The following is a 19,004-nucleotide window of genomic DNA, read 5'->3' on the forward strand; positions in this document are numbered from 1 at the left end:
AACTAAAGGACCCATTTTATACTTAAACAGTCACGTGTGCACAGTGGAGCTGAAATCTTCCAGAAGCCGTTGTTTTTGATGTACACACTGCACCTTCTGAATGTCACTCGGAAACCATCTCGAGCAAACGAACTCTCCCCATGAGAGTATGGTTCTTTCTCCTTGAAGCCATTCATCTTCACAAAGCACCTTGTGCAACAGGGATGGCATCCTCAGCCTCCTTCCCTCCTGACCTCTCCCAGCTCCCACCAACAAAGACTTCAAATCACACCAGTGTCCCCCACAGAAAAAAAACTCGCCACCCAGTATTCTCTAGAACCTTCTCCCATTTCCACCATCCTGACTGGCTGACAACACATTCCGAAGTTGAACAACAAGGCCTCTTATCTCAGCTCGAATCCAAACAGGCTGAAAGCAGAACAGAGTGTTCTTACAGAGCTGCTAAAATGAAATACCTAGAGCAGAGCGGTAAAAAGCTTAACAAGGGCATTACATGTAAATATAACACGGCATTCCCAGGAGTGTTATCAAATGACTGACCATAAGGAAGTTTTATTCACATGACCAAAAGAATGGGCATGTACTTTAATGAGTGCTAGCAGAAGGAAATATAAAGGGGTAGAATGAATTACAGAAAGTGGAAGCTGCAAATGCCAAAGGTAAAATGACTGAACTCAACGTGATCAAAATCCATCAACAGAGAAGCAGATGTACCTCTGAGGCATAAAGGAAAAGAAATGATGCAGGGATAGAGAGACTGCAGATAGATTTCAAAATGAAGGAGAGTATTTTAAACTGATGCAGAGAGGAATTGAAGTCAGCTGGCCCAAGGGGGAGGGGCAAACAGGACTTGACGCAAGTTAGCTTAACAGCAGCAGAATTCTGGATGGTGTCCAGTTCAGAGAAAGTGGAAAATAGCCACGATCGCAATAGTCAGATTTCATGGTCATGAAGAAAGTTGTGAGCGAGCTTCAGCTATTGAAGCAGTTTGTAGAGTCAGACAATGAAGTAGAAAATACAAGTATCTGGAAAATCAGCAACATTAAGAAGGAAATATATCATTAAGTATTATCGCTGCTACCAGAAACAGTAATTTTAAATGATTAGATAGCAGATAAAAGTAATTTATTGTTGCATTTAAATATGTACTTAAAATATTAACTCTGAAGATAAATAGTGTCACACTGACTGAGAAGAGTATGTGTAATTAGAGAATAAAAAATTAGATACACATTTCTATTTATAGAATTAAGAAATTAATTTTGTTCTTTTCATTCTATCAGTCAAGGTGCTATATTTATTAGTATTCTTGAAAAATTTATTATTACACACATTGTCTCAATGGAAGTGTGATTGCATAACTAATTCACTGGAAATTAGCTCTCCTGTCACAAAATCACCTCTTAATTAAGAGGGTTCCTCTCCTTCCTTAATACCAGCTTACTATTAAAACCAAATGATCTTCCATGTGAAGACAGAGTTACCTATAAAATGCCTTGAAGTAATACATACAAGGTCATCATATGCAAATTGTTGGTGGATTTCCTGTGATATTTTGGAAGTATTATCTTTAAAGACTTATCTTCAATTCAACAGCTAAAAATGTATCAAGATTACTGAACAGCCCAAAGGCCTAATTCAATAAAAATTAAATGTCATAAATACTCCTGCAAAATTATTGATGTAAAAATATCTAATCAATTATTGATATTGAAATATTCTAATTCACAAAATTCTTAATCTATATATGATGGTACTGAGCATATAAAGTTCCTGTTATTCTTTGGTGCTTCATTTTTACAGCCAAATCTAAGTGAAGTGTAAATTGTGTCAAAGAGCACTAATAAATGCAATACTCAAGTAACATCCAATCATCATTATTATCATTATGTGCCGTGTTGTATGACGTAGATGTTCATGGTCTCATGACTATGATTGCACTTGGCAAATTTTTCAACAGAAGTGTTTTGCCATTGCATTCTTCTGGGCAGACAATCTTTGAAGAGGCTTGATAATGGTGACCCCAACCATTATCAATTCGCTTCAGGCATTGTCTTCCTGGTGTCAGTGGTTGCGTAACCAGGACTGGTGATGTGCACCAGCTACTCATACGACCATCCGCTACCTGCTCCGATTGGCCTCACGTGACCCTGATTGGGGGCTGGGGGGAGCTAACCAGGTGCTACACCTTGCCCAGAGGTGTCCTGCAGGCTAGTGGAGGGGAGGATCACATTATACTTCCTTTGCTAAAGATGTATCTCCACCCTACCACCATAACATGAAATAACTTAATTAAATTATGCCATTGAAAGCAGGTATCTATGTTTCTAGTACAGGTATAGCATAGACATTTCATATTCTCATGTGCCAGTCTGAAAAAATTGCAGGATTTCAAATTATTATTTTTCCAAGTGTTCCTCTTGGAAACAATAGACATGAAATTATAAAAAGCTGTTTTAATGCGTACAGCAAGGTGTTGGCTAAGCTACTGGGCTAGCAGCCAGACTTCTAGAACCTTCATCCAGAGATAGGAGTTTGACTACCATGATAGCCACTGGGGAGATTTATATCCAAGCAACTAAGCAAAATCTGAATTTTTTTAAAAAAGCTTGTTTCAGTGCATGGTTGTTATAAAAGTGATCTGATTTATTGATGTCCTTCAGTGAAGAAATCTGCTACCTTTAATCAATCTGGCTGCTTTGTGACTCTTGACCCATCAACCTAATTGACACACTGCTGGCTCCCTAGTTCAGAACCAATTAGGGATGGATGAGAATTGGCAGCCTTGTCAGTGAAGTCCACGTCCCATAAAGAAATGAGAAGAGAACGTCATTAGATAATTACAGTAGAAGTATAATTAAGTTGCTTCAGTGCAGCCCATTACAGACACACAATCTGTTAAATATATTTTGATGGCATCCGCTGACCATGTCAAGTGTCTTTCATTCACTGCACCTAGTTTTCTAACCTACTGTACGTAGCTTCCGTGCCCAGAATGATTTTTAAATTCTCTTTTTTGTTTTCAAATAGTTTGCATGCACAAGATGCTGGAGGAACTCAGCAGGTCAGGCAGCACCTATGGAAGAGAGCAAACAGTTAACGGTTCGGGCTGAGAATCTTCTTCAGGATTGTTGCTTCATACTCCCTTTCCCTATACGAGGGGTGAATGATAAGTTTGTGGCCTAAGGTAGAAGGAATCAATTTTAGAAAACCTAGCACATTTATTTTTCAACATAGTCCCAACATTTACATACTTAGTCCAGCGGTCATGGAGCATACGGATCATGGACCTTCAGAAAGTGTCCACAGCAGGGGTGATGATATGGTCGTGCCCTGAGGTAGAAGGAGATGAGTTATACAGCTCTCGTTACATGCACATGCAGTTCAACTCTGAGTGATTATGCAGAAAGTTTGAAGTTAATAACTCATCAGTTAATTCATTAGGGGTGATTGATAAGTTTGTGGTCTAAGGTAGAAGGAGATGAATTATTAAATTCAAACTTTCTGCATAATCACTGAAAGAGTTGAACTGCATGTGCATGTAACGAGAGCTGTATAACTCATCTCCATCTACCTTAGGCCACAAACTTATCAATCACCCATGATGTGGACACTTTCTGGAGGTCCAAGATCCGTATGCTCCACAACCGCTGGACTAAGTGTGTAAACGTAGGAGGGGACTATGTTGAAAAATAAATGTGCTAGGTTTTCTAAAATTGAGTCTTCTACCTTAGGCCACAAACTTATCAATCACCCCTCGTTCTTGGCTTCAACCATCCCTGAATTTCATTGCCCTAGTGCCTGCAGTTGATTATACAAATCTTTGTCTTTTAATAAATTCATTTATTCCTGCTTCTCTAATCATTTTTAGGACATTCACACAATAGTTCTTTGTTAGGTGCACCTGTATGTGCAAATATCTAATCAGCCAATCATGTGGCAGCATCTCAATGCATAAAAACATGCTGACGTGGTCAAGACATTCAGATATTCTTCAGGCCAGATATCAGAATGGGGAAGAAATGTGACCTAAGTGACTTCGTCCATGGAATGATTGATTATTGGTGCCAGCTGATTATTGGTTTGTGTATCTCAGAAACTACTGATCTCCTGGGATTTTCACGCACAACAGTCTAGAGATTGCAGAGAATGGTGCAAAAGACCAAAAAAAACAGTGAGCCACAGTTCTGTAAGCAAAAATGCCTTGTTAATGAGAGAGGTCAGAAAAAAATGGCCAGACTAGTTCAGGCTTAACAAGAAGATGACAGTAACTCAAGTAATAATGTGTTTTAATAGAGTTGTGCAAAGGAGCATCACTGAATGCACAATATGTCGAACCTTGAAGTGGATGGGCTACAGCAACAAAAGACCATGAACATACCCTTAGTGGCCACTTTATTAGGTACAGGAGGTACCTAATAAAGTGACCACAGAGTATATGTCCTTGTATCTTGCCACATAACGTGGTGACCACATTTTCCTTCATAATTACTCCCTTGAAGCACATTGTGACATTTTTCTAAGCAAAACAATCGCAAATTATTGTATCACTCCTCTGGTGCAGTATTAATTTTGTAAAACTACTTTAATTGCCCGTGTTGCTATATCATTGGCAGGGTATTGGCATAAAATATTGAATTTTTTGGCAGGCAAAACTACTGAATGTAAGAAGAGCCTCTCAGTCTATTCAGTCTTTGCTCTCCACTGGAGATGTCAGAGAATGAGGTTTAATCAGGTCACTGTTTTCTGCCTTATCTGAAAAACAGCACTGCGGTGATCAGGAAAGACGGTGTCTCCTGCTCTCTCAGCTAAAGCAAAGCATTTAACCTAGCCTCACATCATTGCATAAGCAATCCGCAATTCACTAAAAACAGAACTTATTATGTTAGTGCATAGTATTAACCGCAGAGAACTTCAAAGCATTATCTTTGCTGAATCTAGATCCATCAATACAGGGGTCACCATTGACCAGACACTCAAATGGAGCAGACACATCAATATGGTAATTATAATAGCAGATCAGGCTGGGGATCCTGTTACTTCTGACATCCTGAAGATTCTTCACCATCTACAAGGCGCAAGTTAAGAAAGGAAAAGGAAACTTTCCTCTTGGCAGGATGAGTTCATGTCAACAACACCAAGGACAGATGTTCTGCTTAATTGGCACCTGCACAACACGAATGATTCCCTCAGGAAGGCAGCATCCATCATTAAGGACCCTCACCATCCGGGACAATGCCCTCTTCTCATTATTGCCATCAGGGAACAGGTACAGGAGCCTAAAGACACGCACTATGTTTTAAGAACAGCATTTTCCCCTAGCCTTCAGATTTCTAAACATTCCGTGAACCCACAAACACCACCTCACTGCTCATCTTTTACACTGTTTATTAATTTCCTATTGTAACGTAATAGTGATTTTTATATCTTGCACCATGCTGCTGCCACAAAACAATGAATTTCATGACATATGCCCGAGCGAATAACCCTGATTCTGATTTTGAAGCATTTATTCCTGCCACCTCTGGCACAGTGTGCACCAGCTACAAAATGGATTGCAGTTATTCACACGGCTAATCTGATGGTATCTCAGACCTATGAATTCCGTGATGACAAAGGACTCAGTCAGCGGGCGTACGGCCTTGTAAGTCCCTGCCAGTTCATACATCATCCTGATTTGGGATTATATCGCTGGTCTTTCATGATGAATCCTGCAATTCCCAATGCAAAAGCACTGGGAGAGAAAGAAGGATTGTAGCAGTTGTGGAAGATGGCTCACAACCACACTCTAAAGGCAACTTGGCCTGAGCAATAAACACAGAGCACATCCCAATAAAAGTATGAAGAGAAAAATACACTCAACTAGTGGTGGCATCCGTCGGTCTCGAGAGACCATGGATCTGTGCCTGGAGTTTCCAGGGCGCGGGCCTGGGCAGGGTTGTATGGGAGACCGGCAGTTGCCCAAGCTGCAGGCCTTCCCCTCTCCACGCCACCGATGTTGTCCAAGGGAAGGGCACTAGGACCCATGCAGCTTGGCACCGGTGACGTCGCAGAGCAATGTGTTGTTAAGTGCCTTGCTCAAGGACACAAACACGCTGCCTCAGCTGAGGCTCGAACCAGTGACCTTCAGGTTACTAGTCTGATGTCTTGCCCACTCAACTACACTCTTATAAAAAACTCTAATAGATTTGCTAAACATGATTTGAGTGTAGAGTGGACAGTGAGGAGGTTTTTCAAAGCTTGCAGAGGGATTTGGACCAGCTGGAAAAATGGGCTGAAAAGTGGCAGATGGAGTTTAATACAGATAAGTGTGAGGTATTGCACTTTGGAAGGAAAAACCAAGGTAGAACATACAAGGTAAATGGTAGGGCCCTGAGGATTGCAGTAGAATGGAGGGATCTGGGAATACAGACACAAAATTCCCTAAATGTGGCGTCACAGGTAGATAGGGTAGTAAAGAGAGCTTTTGGTATATTGGCCTTTATAAATCAAAGTATTGAGTATAAGAGTTGGAATGTTATGGTGAGGTTGTATAAGGCATTGGTGAGGTCGAATTTGGAGTATTGTGTGCAGTTTTGGTCACCGAATTACAGGAAGGATATTAATAAGATTGAAAGAGTGCAGAGAAGGTTTACAAGGATGTTGCCGGGACTTGAGAAACTGAGTTACAGAGAAAGGTTGAATAGGTTAGGACTTTATACCTTGGAGCATAGAAGAATGAGGGGTGATTTGATAGAGGCATATAAAATTATGATGGGTATAGATAATGGGATTAGCGGAACCCAACACAATAAAGTACTGATCTTAGAATTGGAATTGGTTTATTATTGTAACATATACAAGGAAAAGCTTGTCTTGCATACCATTCATACAGATCAAATCATTACACAACTTATTGAGGTGGTACAAGATGAAATAATAACAGGAGCAGAATAAAGTGAAACTTTAATCTTGCTTTTAACTAATATCTTTTTGTCTTTGGAGTAAGGGGAATTATGACGCTATCAGGCAAGAACTTGGAAGTTTAAATTGGGAACAGATGTTCTCAGGGAAAAGTACAGAAGAAATGTGGCAAATGTTCAGGAGATATTTGTGTGGAGTTCTGCATAGGTACGTTCCAATGAAACAGGGAAGTTATGGTAGGGTACAGGAACCAAGGTGTACAAAGGTTATAGTAAATCTAGTCAAGAAGAAAAGAAAAGCTTACTAAAGGTTCAGAGAGCTAGGTAACGTTAGAGATCTAGAAGAGTATAAGGCTAACAGGAAGGAGCTTAAGAAAGGTATTAGGAGTGCCAGAAGGGGCCATGACAAGGCCTTGGCAGGCAGGATTAAGGAAAACCCCAAGACATTCTACCAGTATGTGAAGAACAAGAGGATAAGATGTGAAAGAATAGGACCTATCAAGTGTGATAGTGGGAAAGTGTGTATGGAACCGGAGGAAATAGCAGAGGTAATTAATGAATACTTTACTTCAGTATTCACTGTGGAACAGGATTTTGGTGATTGTAGTGATGACTTGCAGCGGACTGAAAAGCTTGAGCATGTAGATATTAAAAAAGAGGATGTGTTGGAGCTTTTGGAAAGCATCAAGTTGGATAAGTCACTGGGACCGGATGAGATGTACCCCAGGCTACTGTGGGAGGCGAGGGATGACATTGCTGAGCCTCTGGCGATGATCTTTGCATCATCAATGGGGATGGGAGAGGTTCCGGAGGATTGGAGGGTTGCAGATGTTGTTCCCTTATTCAAAAAAGGGTGTAGAGATAGCCCAGGAAACTATAGACCAATGAGTCTTGTGGTTGGTAAGTTGATGGAGAAGATCCTGAGAGGCAGGATTTATGAACATTTGGAGAGGTATAACATTATTAGGAATAGCCAGCATGGCTTTGTCAAGGGAAAGTCATGCTTTATGAGCCTGATTGAATTTTTTGAGGATGTGACTAAACATATTGATGAAGGAAGAGCAGTAGATGTAGCGTATATGGATTTCAGCATGGCATTTGATAAGGTACTCTATGCAAGGCTTATTGAGAAAGTAAGGAGGCATGGGATCCAAGGGCACATTGCTTTGTGGATCCAGAATTAGTTTGCCCACAGGAGGCAAAGAGTGGTTGTAGACAAGTCATATTCTGCATGGAGGTCGGTCACCAGTGGAGTGCCTCAGGGATCTATTCTGGGACCCTTACTCTTCATGATTTTTATAAATGACCTGGATGAGGAAGTGGAGGAATAGGTTAGTAAGTTTGCTGATGACATAAAGGTTGGGGGTGTTGTGGATAGTATGGAGGGCTGTCAGAGGTTATAGCGGGAGATTGATAGGATGCAAAGCTGGGCAGAGAGGTAGAAGATGGAGTTCAACCCAGATAAGTGTGAAGTGGTTCATTTTGTTAGGTCAAATATGATGGCAGAATATAGCATTAGTGGTAAGACTCTTGGTAGTGTGGAGGATCAGAGGGTTCTTGGGGTCCAAGTCCATAGGACACTCAAAGCAGCTGTGCAGGTTGACTCTGTGGTTAAGAAGGTATACGGTATACTGGCTTTCATCAATCGTGGAATTTAATTTAGGAGCCGAGAGCTAATGTTGAAGCTATATAGGACCCTGGTCAGACCCCACTTGGAAGGATGTGGAAATCATAGAAAGGGTGCAGAGGAGATTTACAAGGATGTTTACTGGATTGGGGAGCATGTCTTATGAGGATAGGTTGAGTGAACTCAACCTTTTCCCCTTGGCGTGACAGAGGATGAGAAGTGACCTGACAGAGGTGTACAAAATAATGAGAAACATTGATCGTGTGGATAGTCAGAGTCTTTTCCCCAGGGCTGAAATGGCTAGCATGAGAGGGCATAGTTTTAAGGTGCTTGGAAGTATGTACAGAGGAGATGTCAGGGGTAAGTTTTTTACGCAGAGAACGGTGAGTGCGTGGAATGGGCTGCCAGCAACGGTGGTGGAGGCGGACACGATAGGGTCTTTTAAGACACTCCTGGTTAGATACATGAAACTTTGAAAAATAGTGGGCTATGGGTAACCCAGGGAAATTTCTAAGGTAGGGAATTGTTCGGCACATCTTTGTGGGCCGAAGGACCTGTATTGTGCTGGAGGTTTTCTATGTTTCTAAACAAGGAGCATGAAATAACAAAATAAAAGAGTTCTCAGATAAGTGTAGCTATCCCTTTTGTTCAAGAGCCCAATGGTTGAGGGATATTGAATCCGGTGGTGTGATTCCAGAGGCACTTGTACCTTTTACCTGATGGCAGCATTGAGAAAGGAACATGGCCTGGGTGGTGAGGAGCATTGATGATGGATGCTGCTTTTCTACGGCAATGTTTCATGTAGATGTGCTCAATGGTTTGGAGGGATTTACCCGTGATGTACTGGGCTGAATCCACCACCCTTTGTAGGATTTTCTGTTCAAAGGCAATAAGAATAACTTTGTTCTTTATCTCATAGTAAATATTCCCTTTGTATGAGTTGTTACAGCATGGCAGAATTTCAACCTGTTTCAAGATGAGAAACACACAACTGAAATTAGGTTGCTAAGCTTTAAAAGAGGCAATTCCAATGTCATGAGGACAGAGATGGCTAAAGTGAACTAAGAAAGTACATTAAGGGTACTGTGCTCAATTCTGGTCGCCTCACTACAGGAAGGATGTGGAGACTATAGAAAGGGTGCAGCGGAGATTTATGAGGATGTTGCCTGGATTGGGGAGCATGCCTTGGAGTGATGGAGGCTGAGAGGTGACCTGATAGAGGTGTACAAAATAATGAGAGGCATTGATTGTGTGGATAGTCAGAGGTTTTTTCCCAGGGCTAACACAAGATGGCAAAGTTTTAAGGTGCTTGGAAGTAGGTACAGAGGAGATGTCGGGTAATTTTTTTACTCAGAGAGTGGTGAGTGCGTAGAATGGGCTGCCAGCAGTGGTGGTGGAGATGGAAACGATAGGGTCTTTTAAGAGACTCCTGGATGAATACATGGTGCTTAGAAAAATAGAGGGGTATGGGTAAGCCTAGGTAGTTCTAAGGTAAGAACATGTTCGGCACAGCTTTGTGGGCTGAAGCGCCTGTATTGCGCTGTAGTTTTTCTATATTTCTATGTTTTCATTTACATATTTTTTGATATTCTTATTTTTTTATTGTTCACATTTGTACTTTTCTCCCATTGTAAGTGGGAAAAGCGCAGGGCAGGTTCAAGATCAAAATGAGGTAAATTGTGAAGTAGATTGTGTGTGTGTGTGTGTGTGTGTGTGTGTGTGTGTGTGTGTGTGTGTGTGTGTGTGTGTGTGTGTGTGTGTGTGTGTGTGTGTGTGTGTGTGTGTGTGTGTGTGTGTGTGTGTGTGTGTGTGTGTGTGTGTGTGTGTGTGTGTACACATACTTATATGTGGAGGATGCGTAACTGGAGCAGCAGCACTGATAGGGACAGCATTTGTTTGAAGTACTAAGTGAAATGTGTGTGACAACTTGGAATCAAATGTGACTGTACTAGGCAACCGTGCTGCTTTATAAATGGAGCTCAAATAATAAACCATGTAGTTGCTGGCTAATTTGTCATGGGTGAGGATTAGAGAATAATCCACTTTCATTGTTGTAATTTCTTTTTGATCCACTTTCAGGAAGAAATCTCCAATGAAGCTCATTTAATTCACCAGCATGCACATACATACATCCAGATACAGTACATCATAATAACTTCATTTATAAAGCACTTTACATGCAGATGGTGTAGTTCAAACTGCTTTATAATGAGATAAAACAATATGAAAAATAAAAAAGTAAGTATGTAAATAAAAGACAGTAAGAGTGTTAGTTAAATGCAAAGTTAAACAAATAGGTTTTGAGCAGGCGTTTGAAAGTGTCATCTAAGTCGCTGTCCCTTAGAGCTTGGCGTATTTAATTTCACAGTTTAGGAGCATAGTTCACCAGTTACCTTTTGTGGGAAGTTTTTATTCATTTAAGGGACCGGTGGAAGAAGACCTGAGAGCTCGATGTACTAAACACACAACTCTGTGTACGACAACTTTGGCAAAATTTGCAGGACATTACTTCCTGCAAAGCAAAACCCAATAGCATGAATTGCAGCAATGCTTCACTGCCAGACGAACTCAACACCACCTATGCCTGCATTAAAAAGGAGAGTGTAACTGCAGCTGTGAAGATCTCTGCTGCACATGGTGACCCTGCAATCTCTGTCTCGGAGGCTGACGTTAGGCTTAAAGAGGGTGAACCCTCGCAAAACGGCAGGCCCTGACAGAGTAGCTGGATAGGCTCTGAAAACTTGTGCCAACCAACTGGCAGGAGTATTCAAGGACATTTTCAACCTCTTACTGCTACAGGCAGAAGTTCCCACTTGCTTCAAAAAGGCAACGATTATACAAGTGCATAAAAAGAATAATGTGAGCTGTCTTAATGACTATCGCCCAGTAGCACTCACATCTACAGTGATGAAATGCTTTGAGAGGTTGGTCATGACTAGACTGAACTCCTGCCTCAGCAAGGACCTGGACCCACTGAAATTTGCCTATCACCACAATAGGTCAATTGCAGACACAGTCTCTATGGCTCTTCACTCAGCCTTAGCCCGCCTGGACAATACAAACACCTATGTCGGGATGCTGTTCATCGATTATAGCTCAGCATTTAACACCATCATTCCCACAATTTTGACTGATAAGTTACAGAACCTGGTCCTCTGTACCTTCCTCTGCAATTAGATCCCCAACTTCCTAACTGGATGACGACAACCTGTGTGGATTGGTGATAACATCTCCTCCTTGCTGGCAATCAACACTAGCGTAGCTCAGGGGTATGTGCTTAGGCCACTGTTCTAATCTCTCTATGCCCATGACTGTGTGGCTAGGCATAGCTCAAATACCATCTATAAATTTCCTGACAATACAACCATTGTTGGTAGAATCTCAGATGGAGACAAGAGGGCGTACAGGAGTGAGACATGCCAACTAGTGGAGTGGTGTCTCAGCAACAACCTTGCATTCAATATCAGTAAGACAAAAGAGCTGATTGTGGACTTCAGGAAGTGTAAGATGAAGGAACACGTACGAATCTTCATAGAGGGATCAGAAGTGGAGTGCGTGAGCAGTTTCCAGTTCCTGGGTGTCAAGATTTCTGAGGATCTAACCTGGTCCCAACATATCGATGCAGCTATAAAGAAGGCAAGACAGCTGGTATAATTCATTAGGAGTTTGAAGAGGTTTGGTGTGTCAACAAAACACTCAAAAACTTTTATAGTTGTACCATGGAGAGCATTCTGACAGGCTGCATCACTGTCTGGTATGGGGGGGCTACTGCACAGGACCAAAAGAAGCTGCAGAGGCATAAATTTAGTCAGCTCCATCTTTGCTACTAGCCTGCAAAGTACCCAGGACATCTTCAAGGAGCGGTGTCTCAGAAAGGCAGCGTCCATTATTAAGGAGCCCCAGCACACAGGGCAGGCCCTTTTCTCACTGTTACCATCAGGTAGGAGATACAAAATCCTGAAGGCACACACTCAGCAATTCAGGAACAGCTTCTTGCCCTCTATCATCTGATTCTGAAATGGACATTGAACCCATGAACACTACCTCATTTTTTAAATCTATATTATTGCTGGTTTTGCACAGTTTTTAATCTATTCAATATGCATATTCTGTAATTAATTTACTTATTTATTTTTCTTCTGTATTATGTATTGCATCGAGCTGATGCTGCTAGGTTAACAAATTTCACGACACATGTCAATGACAATAAACCTAATTCTGATTCTGATATTCCAGTCCCAAACATTTCAGACCTTTAAGAAGAAGCAAGAGAACTTTAAAATGAATTCTAAAAGATACAGGAACTCAATACAGAATAGCTAGTACAGGGGTGATGTTTTCTCATCCTGGTTTCAGTTAAAAGTCTAGCAGTAGAATGCTAAATGATTGAAGTTAGTCAACAGATTGCTTTGGAAGGCCAGTGCGCTGTACTATCCTTCTATATTCAATGCAAAGGCATGAATTAGTTTCTTGAATCAGAAAATTCTCCTCAGGTTACCTAGGCAACACAAAGTTTTATCACATGAATAATGTGTGGCTTAAGCACCAGGCTGGAACTGGAAGCTAACCATAAGAAGAAATTCTTCCAAGCTTTTCATTATTTTGTCATATTTTACTGCTGTGCCAATTCAGTGATTCCACATTCAAACACCTTCAGGCTGTTCTCCTGTATAATAAGAATACCGGATCTGATGGCCAGATCATTGGGTCCAATCTTATCAGAAAATGAGAAAATTGGAGAATAGGAAATATATCCCAGGTATATACCAGAGGTTCATTCACCGTTGGGAGCAGAGCACTTCGAAAAGTTTCCTCACATGTCAGGAAGCTGGTACAAAGGAGAGCTTTGTGGCCATTCAGACATTCTAGAGGTCCAATCTGTACTGGAAACAGAGCACTTTAAATTAAATAAAAGTACAGAAGGGGCATGCGGGATGGCCACTGTTAGGGTGGCCATTGTTGGGAGTAGACCAGCCGTGAGAGTAGGAGCGTTGGGCTTTGACACAAGGGGCTTCGATGAGAAGAAGATGAGGCCAAAGAAACAGGTTAGAGGAATTGGTCTTGGTTTCCTATAGTACAGTGCAGGCAGGATGGCAAATTTGACAGTGGAATGCTCCTCCTGTAGGATGTGGGAATTCATAGAAACTGATGGTCTCCCTGATGACTACACCTGTGGGAAGTGCAGCCAACTCCAGATCATGAAAGACCACATTAAGGAGCTGGAGCTGGAGCTGGATGAACTTAGGATCATCCGGGAGGCAGAGCATTTGATAGATATGACTTCTAAGCAGGTGGCTACACCCAGAGGGCAGAATTTGGGGAGTAGATGGGAGAACACCAAGAGAGGTAAACAGAGAAGTAAGTCAATGCAGGATCCCACTGTGGCCAATCCCTCACCAACAGGTATGCCCCTTTGGATTCTGCTGAGGGGGATGACCTATCTGGGCAAGGCAACAGCAGCAGCAGCCAGACCAATAGCACCTTGGTCAGCTCTGAGCCTCAGAGGGGAAGGGTGAAGTCAGGTGGAGCAACAGTCACTGGGGACTTGATAGTTAGGGGGACAGATAGAAGATTCCGCAGCAGTAAAAGAGACACCAGGGTAGTGCATTGCCTCCAGGGTGCAAGGGTCCAGGATGTCTCTGAGCAGTTGCAGAATATTCTTGAAAGGGAGGGTGAGCAGCCGGGAGTCATGATACATGTTGGTACCAGTGACATAGGCAGGAGAGGAGTAGAGGTCCTGCGCAGTAAGTTTATGGAGTTAGGAAGGAGGCTGAAGAGCAGGACCTCCAAGGTGATAATCTCCAGATTTCTCCCAGAGCCACGAGCTAGTGAAGGTCAGAACAGGAAGACAGCGTAGATGCATGAGTGGCTGAGGAGATGGTGCAGGGGGCAGGGTTTCAAGTTCTTGGATCATTGCAACTTTTCTGGGGAAGGGGTGACCTGTACAAGTGAGAGGGGTTGCACCTGAACTGGACAGGAACCAGTATCCTGGGAGGGAGGTTTGATAATTCTATTGGGAAGGGTTTAAACGAGATTTGTAAGGGGATGGGAATCGAAGTGAAGAGGCAGAGGGTGGGATGGTTGGTGCACAAGTAGTGACAGCTTGTATGGAGTTTATGAGGAAGGATAGGCAGATGATAGAGCAAAGAAGCCCTCAGCCAAATTGTATGAGACGTGTCTATTTTAATGCAAGGAGTATCACGAGCAAAGTGGATGAACTTAGAGCATGGATCAATATGTGGAACTATGATGTTGTGCCAATTACAGAGACTTGGATGACTCAGGGCAGGAATGACTGCTGAGTGTGCCAGGCTTTAAATGTTTCAAAAAGGATAGAGAGGGAGACAGACAGTTTAGGGGGATGGGCAATGAAGTGGCAAATGAAATACAATGTCGGAAAGTGTGTGGCCATGCACTTTGCTGGAAGAAATAAACAGGCAGATTATTATTTAGATGGGGAGAGAATTCAAAATGCAGAGATGCAAAGTATCTTGGGATTCCTTGTGCAGGATACCCAAAAGGTTAACCTCCAGGTTGAGTTGGTGGTGAAGAAAGTGAATGCAATGTGGGCAATCATGTCTAGGGGTATGGAATATAGGAGCAGGGATGTGATATTGAGGCTCTATAATGCACTCGTGAGACCACACTTGGAGTCTTGTGTACAGTTTTGGGGTCCTTATTTTAGAAAGGATATGCTGATATTGGAGAGGGTACAGAGAAGATTCACAAGAATGATTCCAGGAATGTAAGGGTTACCGTATGAGGAACATCTGGCAGCTTTTGGGCTGTGTTCCCTGGAGTTCAGGAGAATGAAGAGGGATTGCATAGAAACATTCTGAATGTTAAAAGGACTGAACAGATTAGATATGGCAAAGTTATTTCCTATATTAAGGGAGTCTAGAATAAGAGGGCACAACTTCAAGATTGAAGAACATCCATTTAGAACAGAGATGCAGAGAAATTACTTTAGTCACAGGATGGTAAATCTGTGGAGTTTGTTGCCACGAGCAGCTGTGGAGGCCAAGTCATTGGGTGTATTTAAGGCAGAGATAGATAGGTTCTTGATTAGCCAGGGCATCAAAGGGTATGGGGAGAAGGCAGGGGAGTGGGGATGACTGGAAGAAATGGGTCAGCGCATGATTGAATGGTGGAGTAGACTCGATTGGCCAAATGGCCTACTTCTGTTTATATACTTTATGGTCTTCTGGAGGCAAAAGAGGTGGCACTGTATCATGGCTGCAGAAAAGGAGGAAATCATGGAGGGATTGTCTACTGAGTTATTGTGGGTAGAAGTCAGCAACAGGAAGGGGACAACAACTCAACTGAGTGTTCTTATAGACCACCCCCCCCCCCCCCAGCAGTGACAGAGACATCAAGGAGCAGATAGGGAAACAAATTCTGGAACTGTGCAATAAAAAAATGGTTATTGTGAAAGGTGATTTTGACTGGCAACTCCTTAGAGTAAGGGGTTTAGATGGGGATGGAGTTTGTTAGGTCTGTTCAGGAAGGTTTCCTAATACAGTATGTAGATAAGCCAACTAAAGGGGAGGCTGCTCTTGATCTAGTATTGAATCAGAATTAGAATTATGTTTATTATCACCAGCATGTGATGTGAAATTTGTTAATTTAGCAGAAACAGTTCAATGCAATACATAATCTAGCAGAGAGAAAAAAAAAATAAAAATAATAAATAAACAGGTAAATTACATATATTGAATAGATATTTAAAAAACAGAAATACTGTATATTTTTAAAAAGTGAGGTAGGGTCCAAAGATTCAATGTCCATTGGGAATTATTGGATGGCAGAGGGGAAGAAGCTGTTCCTGAATCACTGAGTGTGTGCTTTCAGGCTTCTGTACCTCCTACCTGATGGTAACAGTGAGGAAAGGGCATGCCCTGGGTGCTGGGGGTCCTTAATAATGGATGCTGCCTTTCTGAGACACCGCTCCTTGAAGGTGTCCCGGATACTTGGTAGGCTAGTACCCAAGATGGAACTGATTAGATTTACAACCTTCTGCTTCTTTCGGTGGTCCTGTGCATTAGCCCCTCCATACCAGACAGTGATGCATCCTGTCAGAATGCTCTCCATGGTACAACTATAGAAGTTTTGAATGTATTTGTTGACATGCCAAATCTCTTCAAACTCCTAATAAAGTATAGCTGCTGTCTTGCCTTCTTTATGACTGCATCATTATGTTGGGACCAAGTTAGATTGAGAAATGAACCTGGTTAGGTGTCAGATCTCTCAGTGGGAGAGCATTTTGGAGGTAGTGACCACAACTCTATCTCCTTTACCATAGTGCTGGAGAGGGATAGGAGCAGAAAATTTGGGAGAACATGTAATTGGATAGGGGTAAATATGATGCTATCAGGCAGGAACTTGGGAACATAAATTGGGAGCAAATGTTCTCAGGGAAAGGCCTGGAGGAATGTGGCAAATGTTCAGGGAACATTTGTATGGCATTCTGCATAGGTTTGTTTCATTGAGGCTGGGAAAGGACGGTAGGGTAAAAGAACCATGGTGTATAAAGGATGTAGAAAATCTAGTTAAGAAATAAAGAAAACTTTACAAAACACAAGAAACTAGGTACTGTTAGAGCTTTAGAAAATTACAATGGTTCAAGGAAAGAGCTCAATAGTGAAATTAGGAGAGCCAGAAGGGGCCATGAAAAGGCCTTGTTGAGCAGGATTAAGGAAAACCCTATGGCATTCTACAAGTATGTGAAAAGCAGGAGGATGAGCAGTGTGAGAATAGGACCAATCAGGTACAATAGTGGAAACGTGCGCATGGAGTCGGAGGAGGTAGTGGAGGTACTTGAAGAATACTTTGCTTCAGTATTCACCAGTTAACAGGACCTTGGTGATTGCGGGAATGACTTAAAGCAGACTGAAACACTTGAGTGTATAGACATTAAGAAAGAGGATTTGCTGAAGCCTTTGAAAGGTCTCAAGTTAGGTGAGTCACCAGGACCAGTTGAGATATGCCCCAGGTTACTGTGCAAAGCGAGGGAGGAGATTGCTGTGCCTCAGGCGATGATCTTTGCATCATCAATAGGGTCGGGGGAAGTACCAGAGGACTGAAAGTTTGCAAACATTGTTCCCGTGTTCAAGAAATGGTATAGAGATAACACAGGAAATTATAGACTAGTTAGTCTGACTTCCGTGGTGGGCAAGTTGTTGGAGAAGATCCTGAGAGGCAGAATTTATGAGCATTTGGAGAGACATAATCTGATTAAGGATAGTCAGCATAGCTTTGTCAAGTGCAGGTCATGCCTTATTACATCCTTTATTACATGCCTTTGTTACATCCTCTTTGAGGATGTAACAAAACACATTGATGAAGGTAGAGCTGTGGAAGTAGCGTATATGGATTTCAGTAAGGCATTTGATAAGGTTCCAGTTGGAGGCTCATTCAGAAAATAATGAGGCATGGGATCCAAGGAGACATTGCTTCGTGGATCCAGAATTGGCTTTCCCACAGAAGGCAAAGGGTAGTTGGAGATGATCGGTATACTGCATGGAGGTTGGTGACCAGTAGTGTGCCTCAGGGAACTGTTCTGGGACCCCTCCTCTTTGTGATTTTTATAAATGACCTGCATGAGAAAGTAAAATGGTGGGTTAGTAAGTTTGCTGATGGTACTAAATTTGGGGGTGTTGTGGATAGTCTGGAGGGTTATCAGAGGTTACAGCAGGACATTGATAGGATGCAGAACTGGGCTGAGAAGTGGCAGATGGAGTTCAACCCAGATAAGTGTGAAGTGATTCAATTTGAAGACAGAATATAAAATGAATGGTAAGACTCTTGGTAGTGTGGAGGATCAGCGAGATCTTGGGCTCCATGTCCAATGGATACTCAAAGCTGCTGCAAAGGTTGACAGTGTTGTTAAGAAGACATATGGTGTGTTGGCCTTCATCAACTGTGGGCTGGATTTCAGGAGCCATGAGGTAAAGTTACAGCTATATAAGACATTACTCGGAGTACTGTGTTTAGTTCTGGTCACCTCATTACAGGAAGGATGTAGATGCTATAGAGAGGGTGCAGATGAGATTTAAAAGGATGTTGCCCAGATGCTGCCAAGTTTGCAGATGACACGAAGACTGATGGAGGGGCAGGTAATGTTGAGGAAATGGGTAGGATGCAGAAGGACTCAGACAGATTAGAAGAATGGGCAAGAAAGTGGGAAATGAAATATAATGTTGGAAAATGCATTCATGCACTTTGATAGTTGAAATAAAACATAGATGCAGAGAAATTTCCAATTAGCCAGAGGGTGGTGAATTTGTGGAATTGGTTACCCACAGGTAGCTGTGGGGGTCAGGTCATTTCATGTATTTAAGGCAGAGATTTGTAGGTCCTTGATTGGACAGATTATCAAAGGTTACGGAGAGAAGGCTGGGGAGTGGGGCTGAGGAGGGGGAAAAAAGGATCTGCCGTGATTGAATGGTGGAGCAGACTCGATGGACCAACTGGTC

The sequence above is a fragment of the Hemitrygon akajei genome, chromosome 9 (assembly GCF_048418815.1).
Source record: "Hemitrygon akajei chromosome 9, sHemAka1.3, whole genome shotgun sequence".
NCBI classification, from domain to species: Eukaryota; Metazoa; Chordata; class Chondrichthyes; order Myliobatiformes; family Dasyatidae; genus Hemitrygon; species Hemitrygon akajei.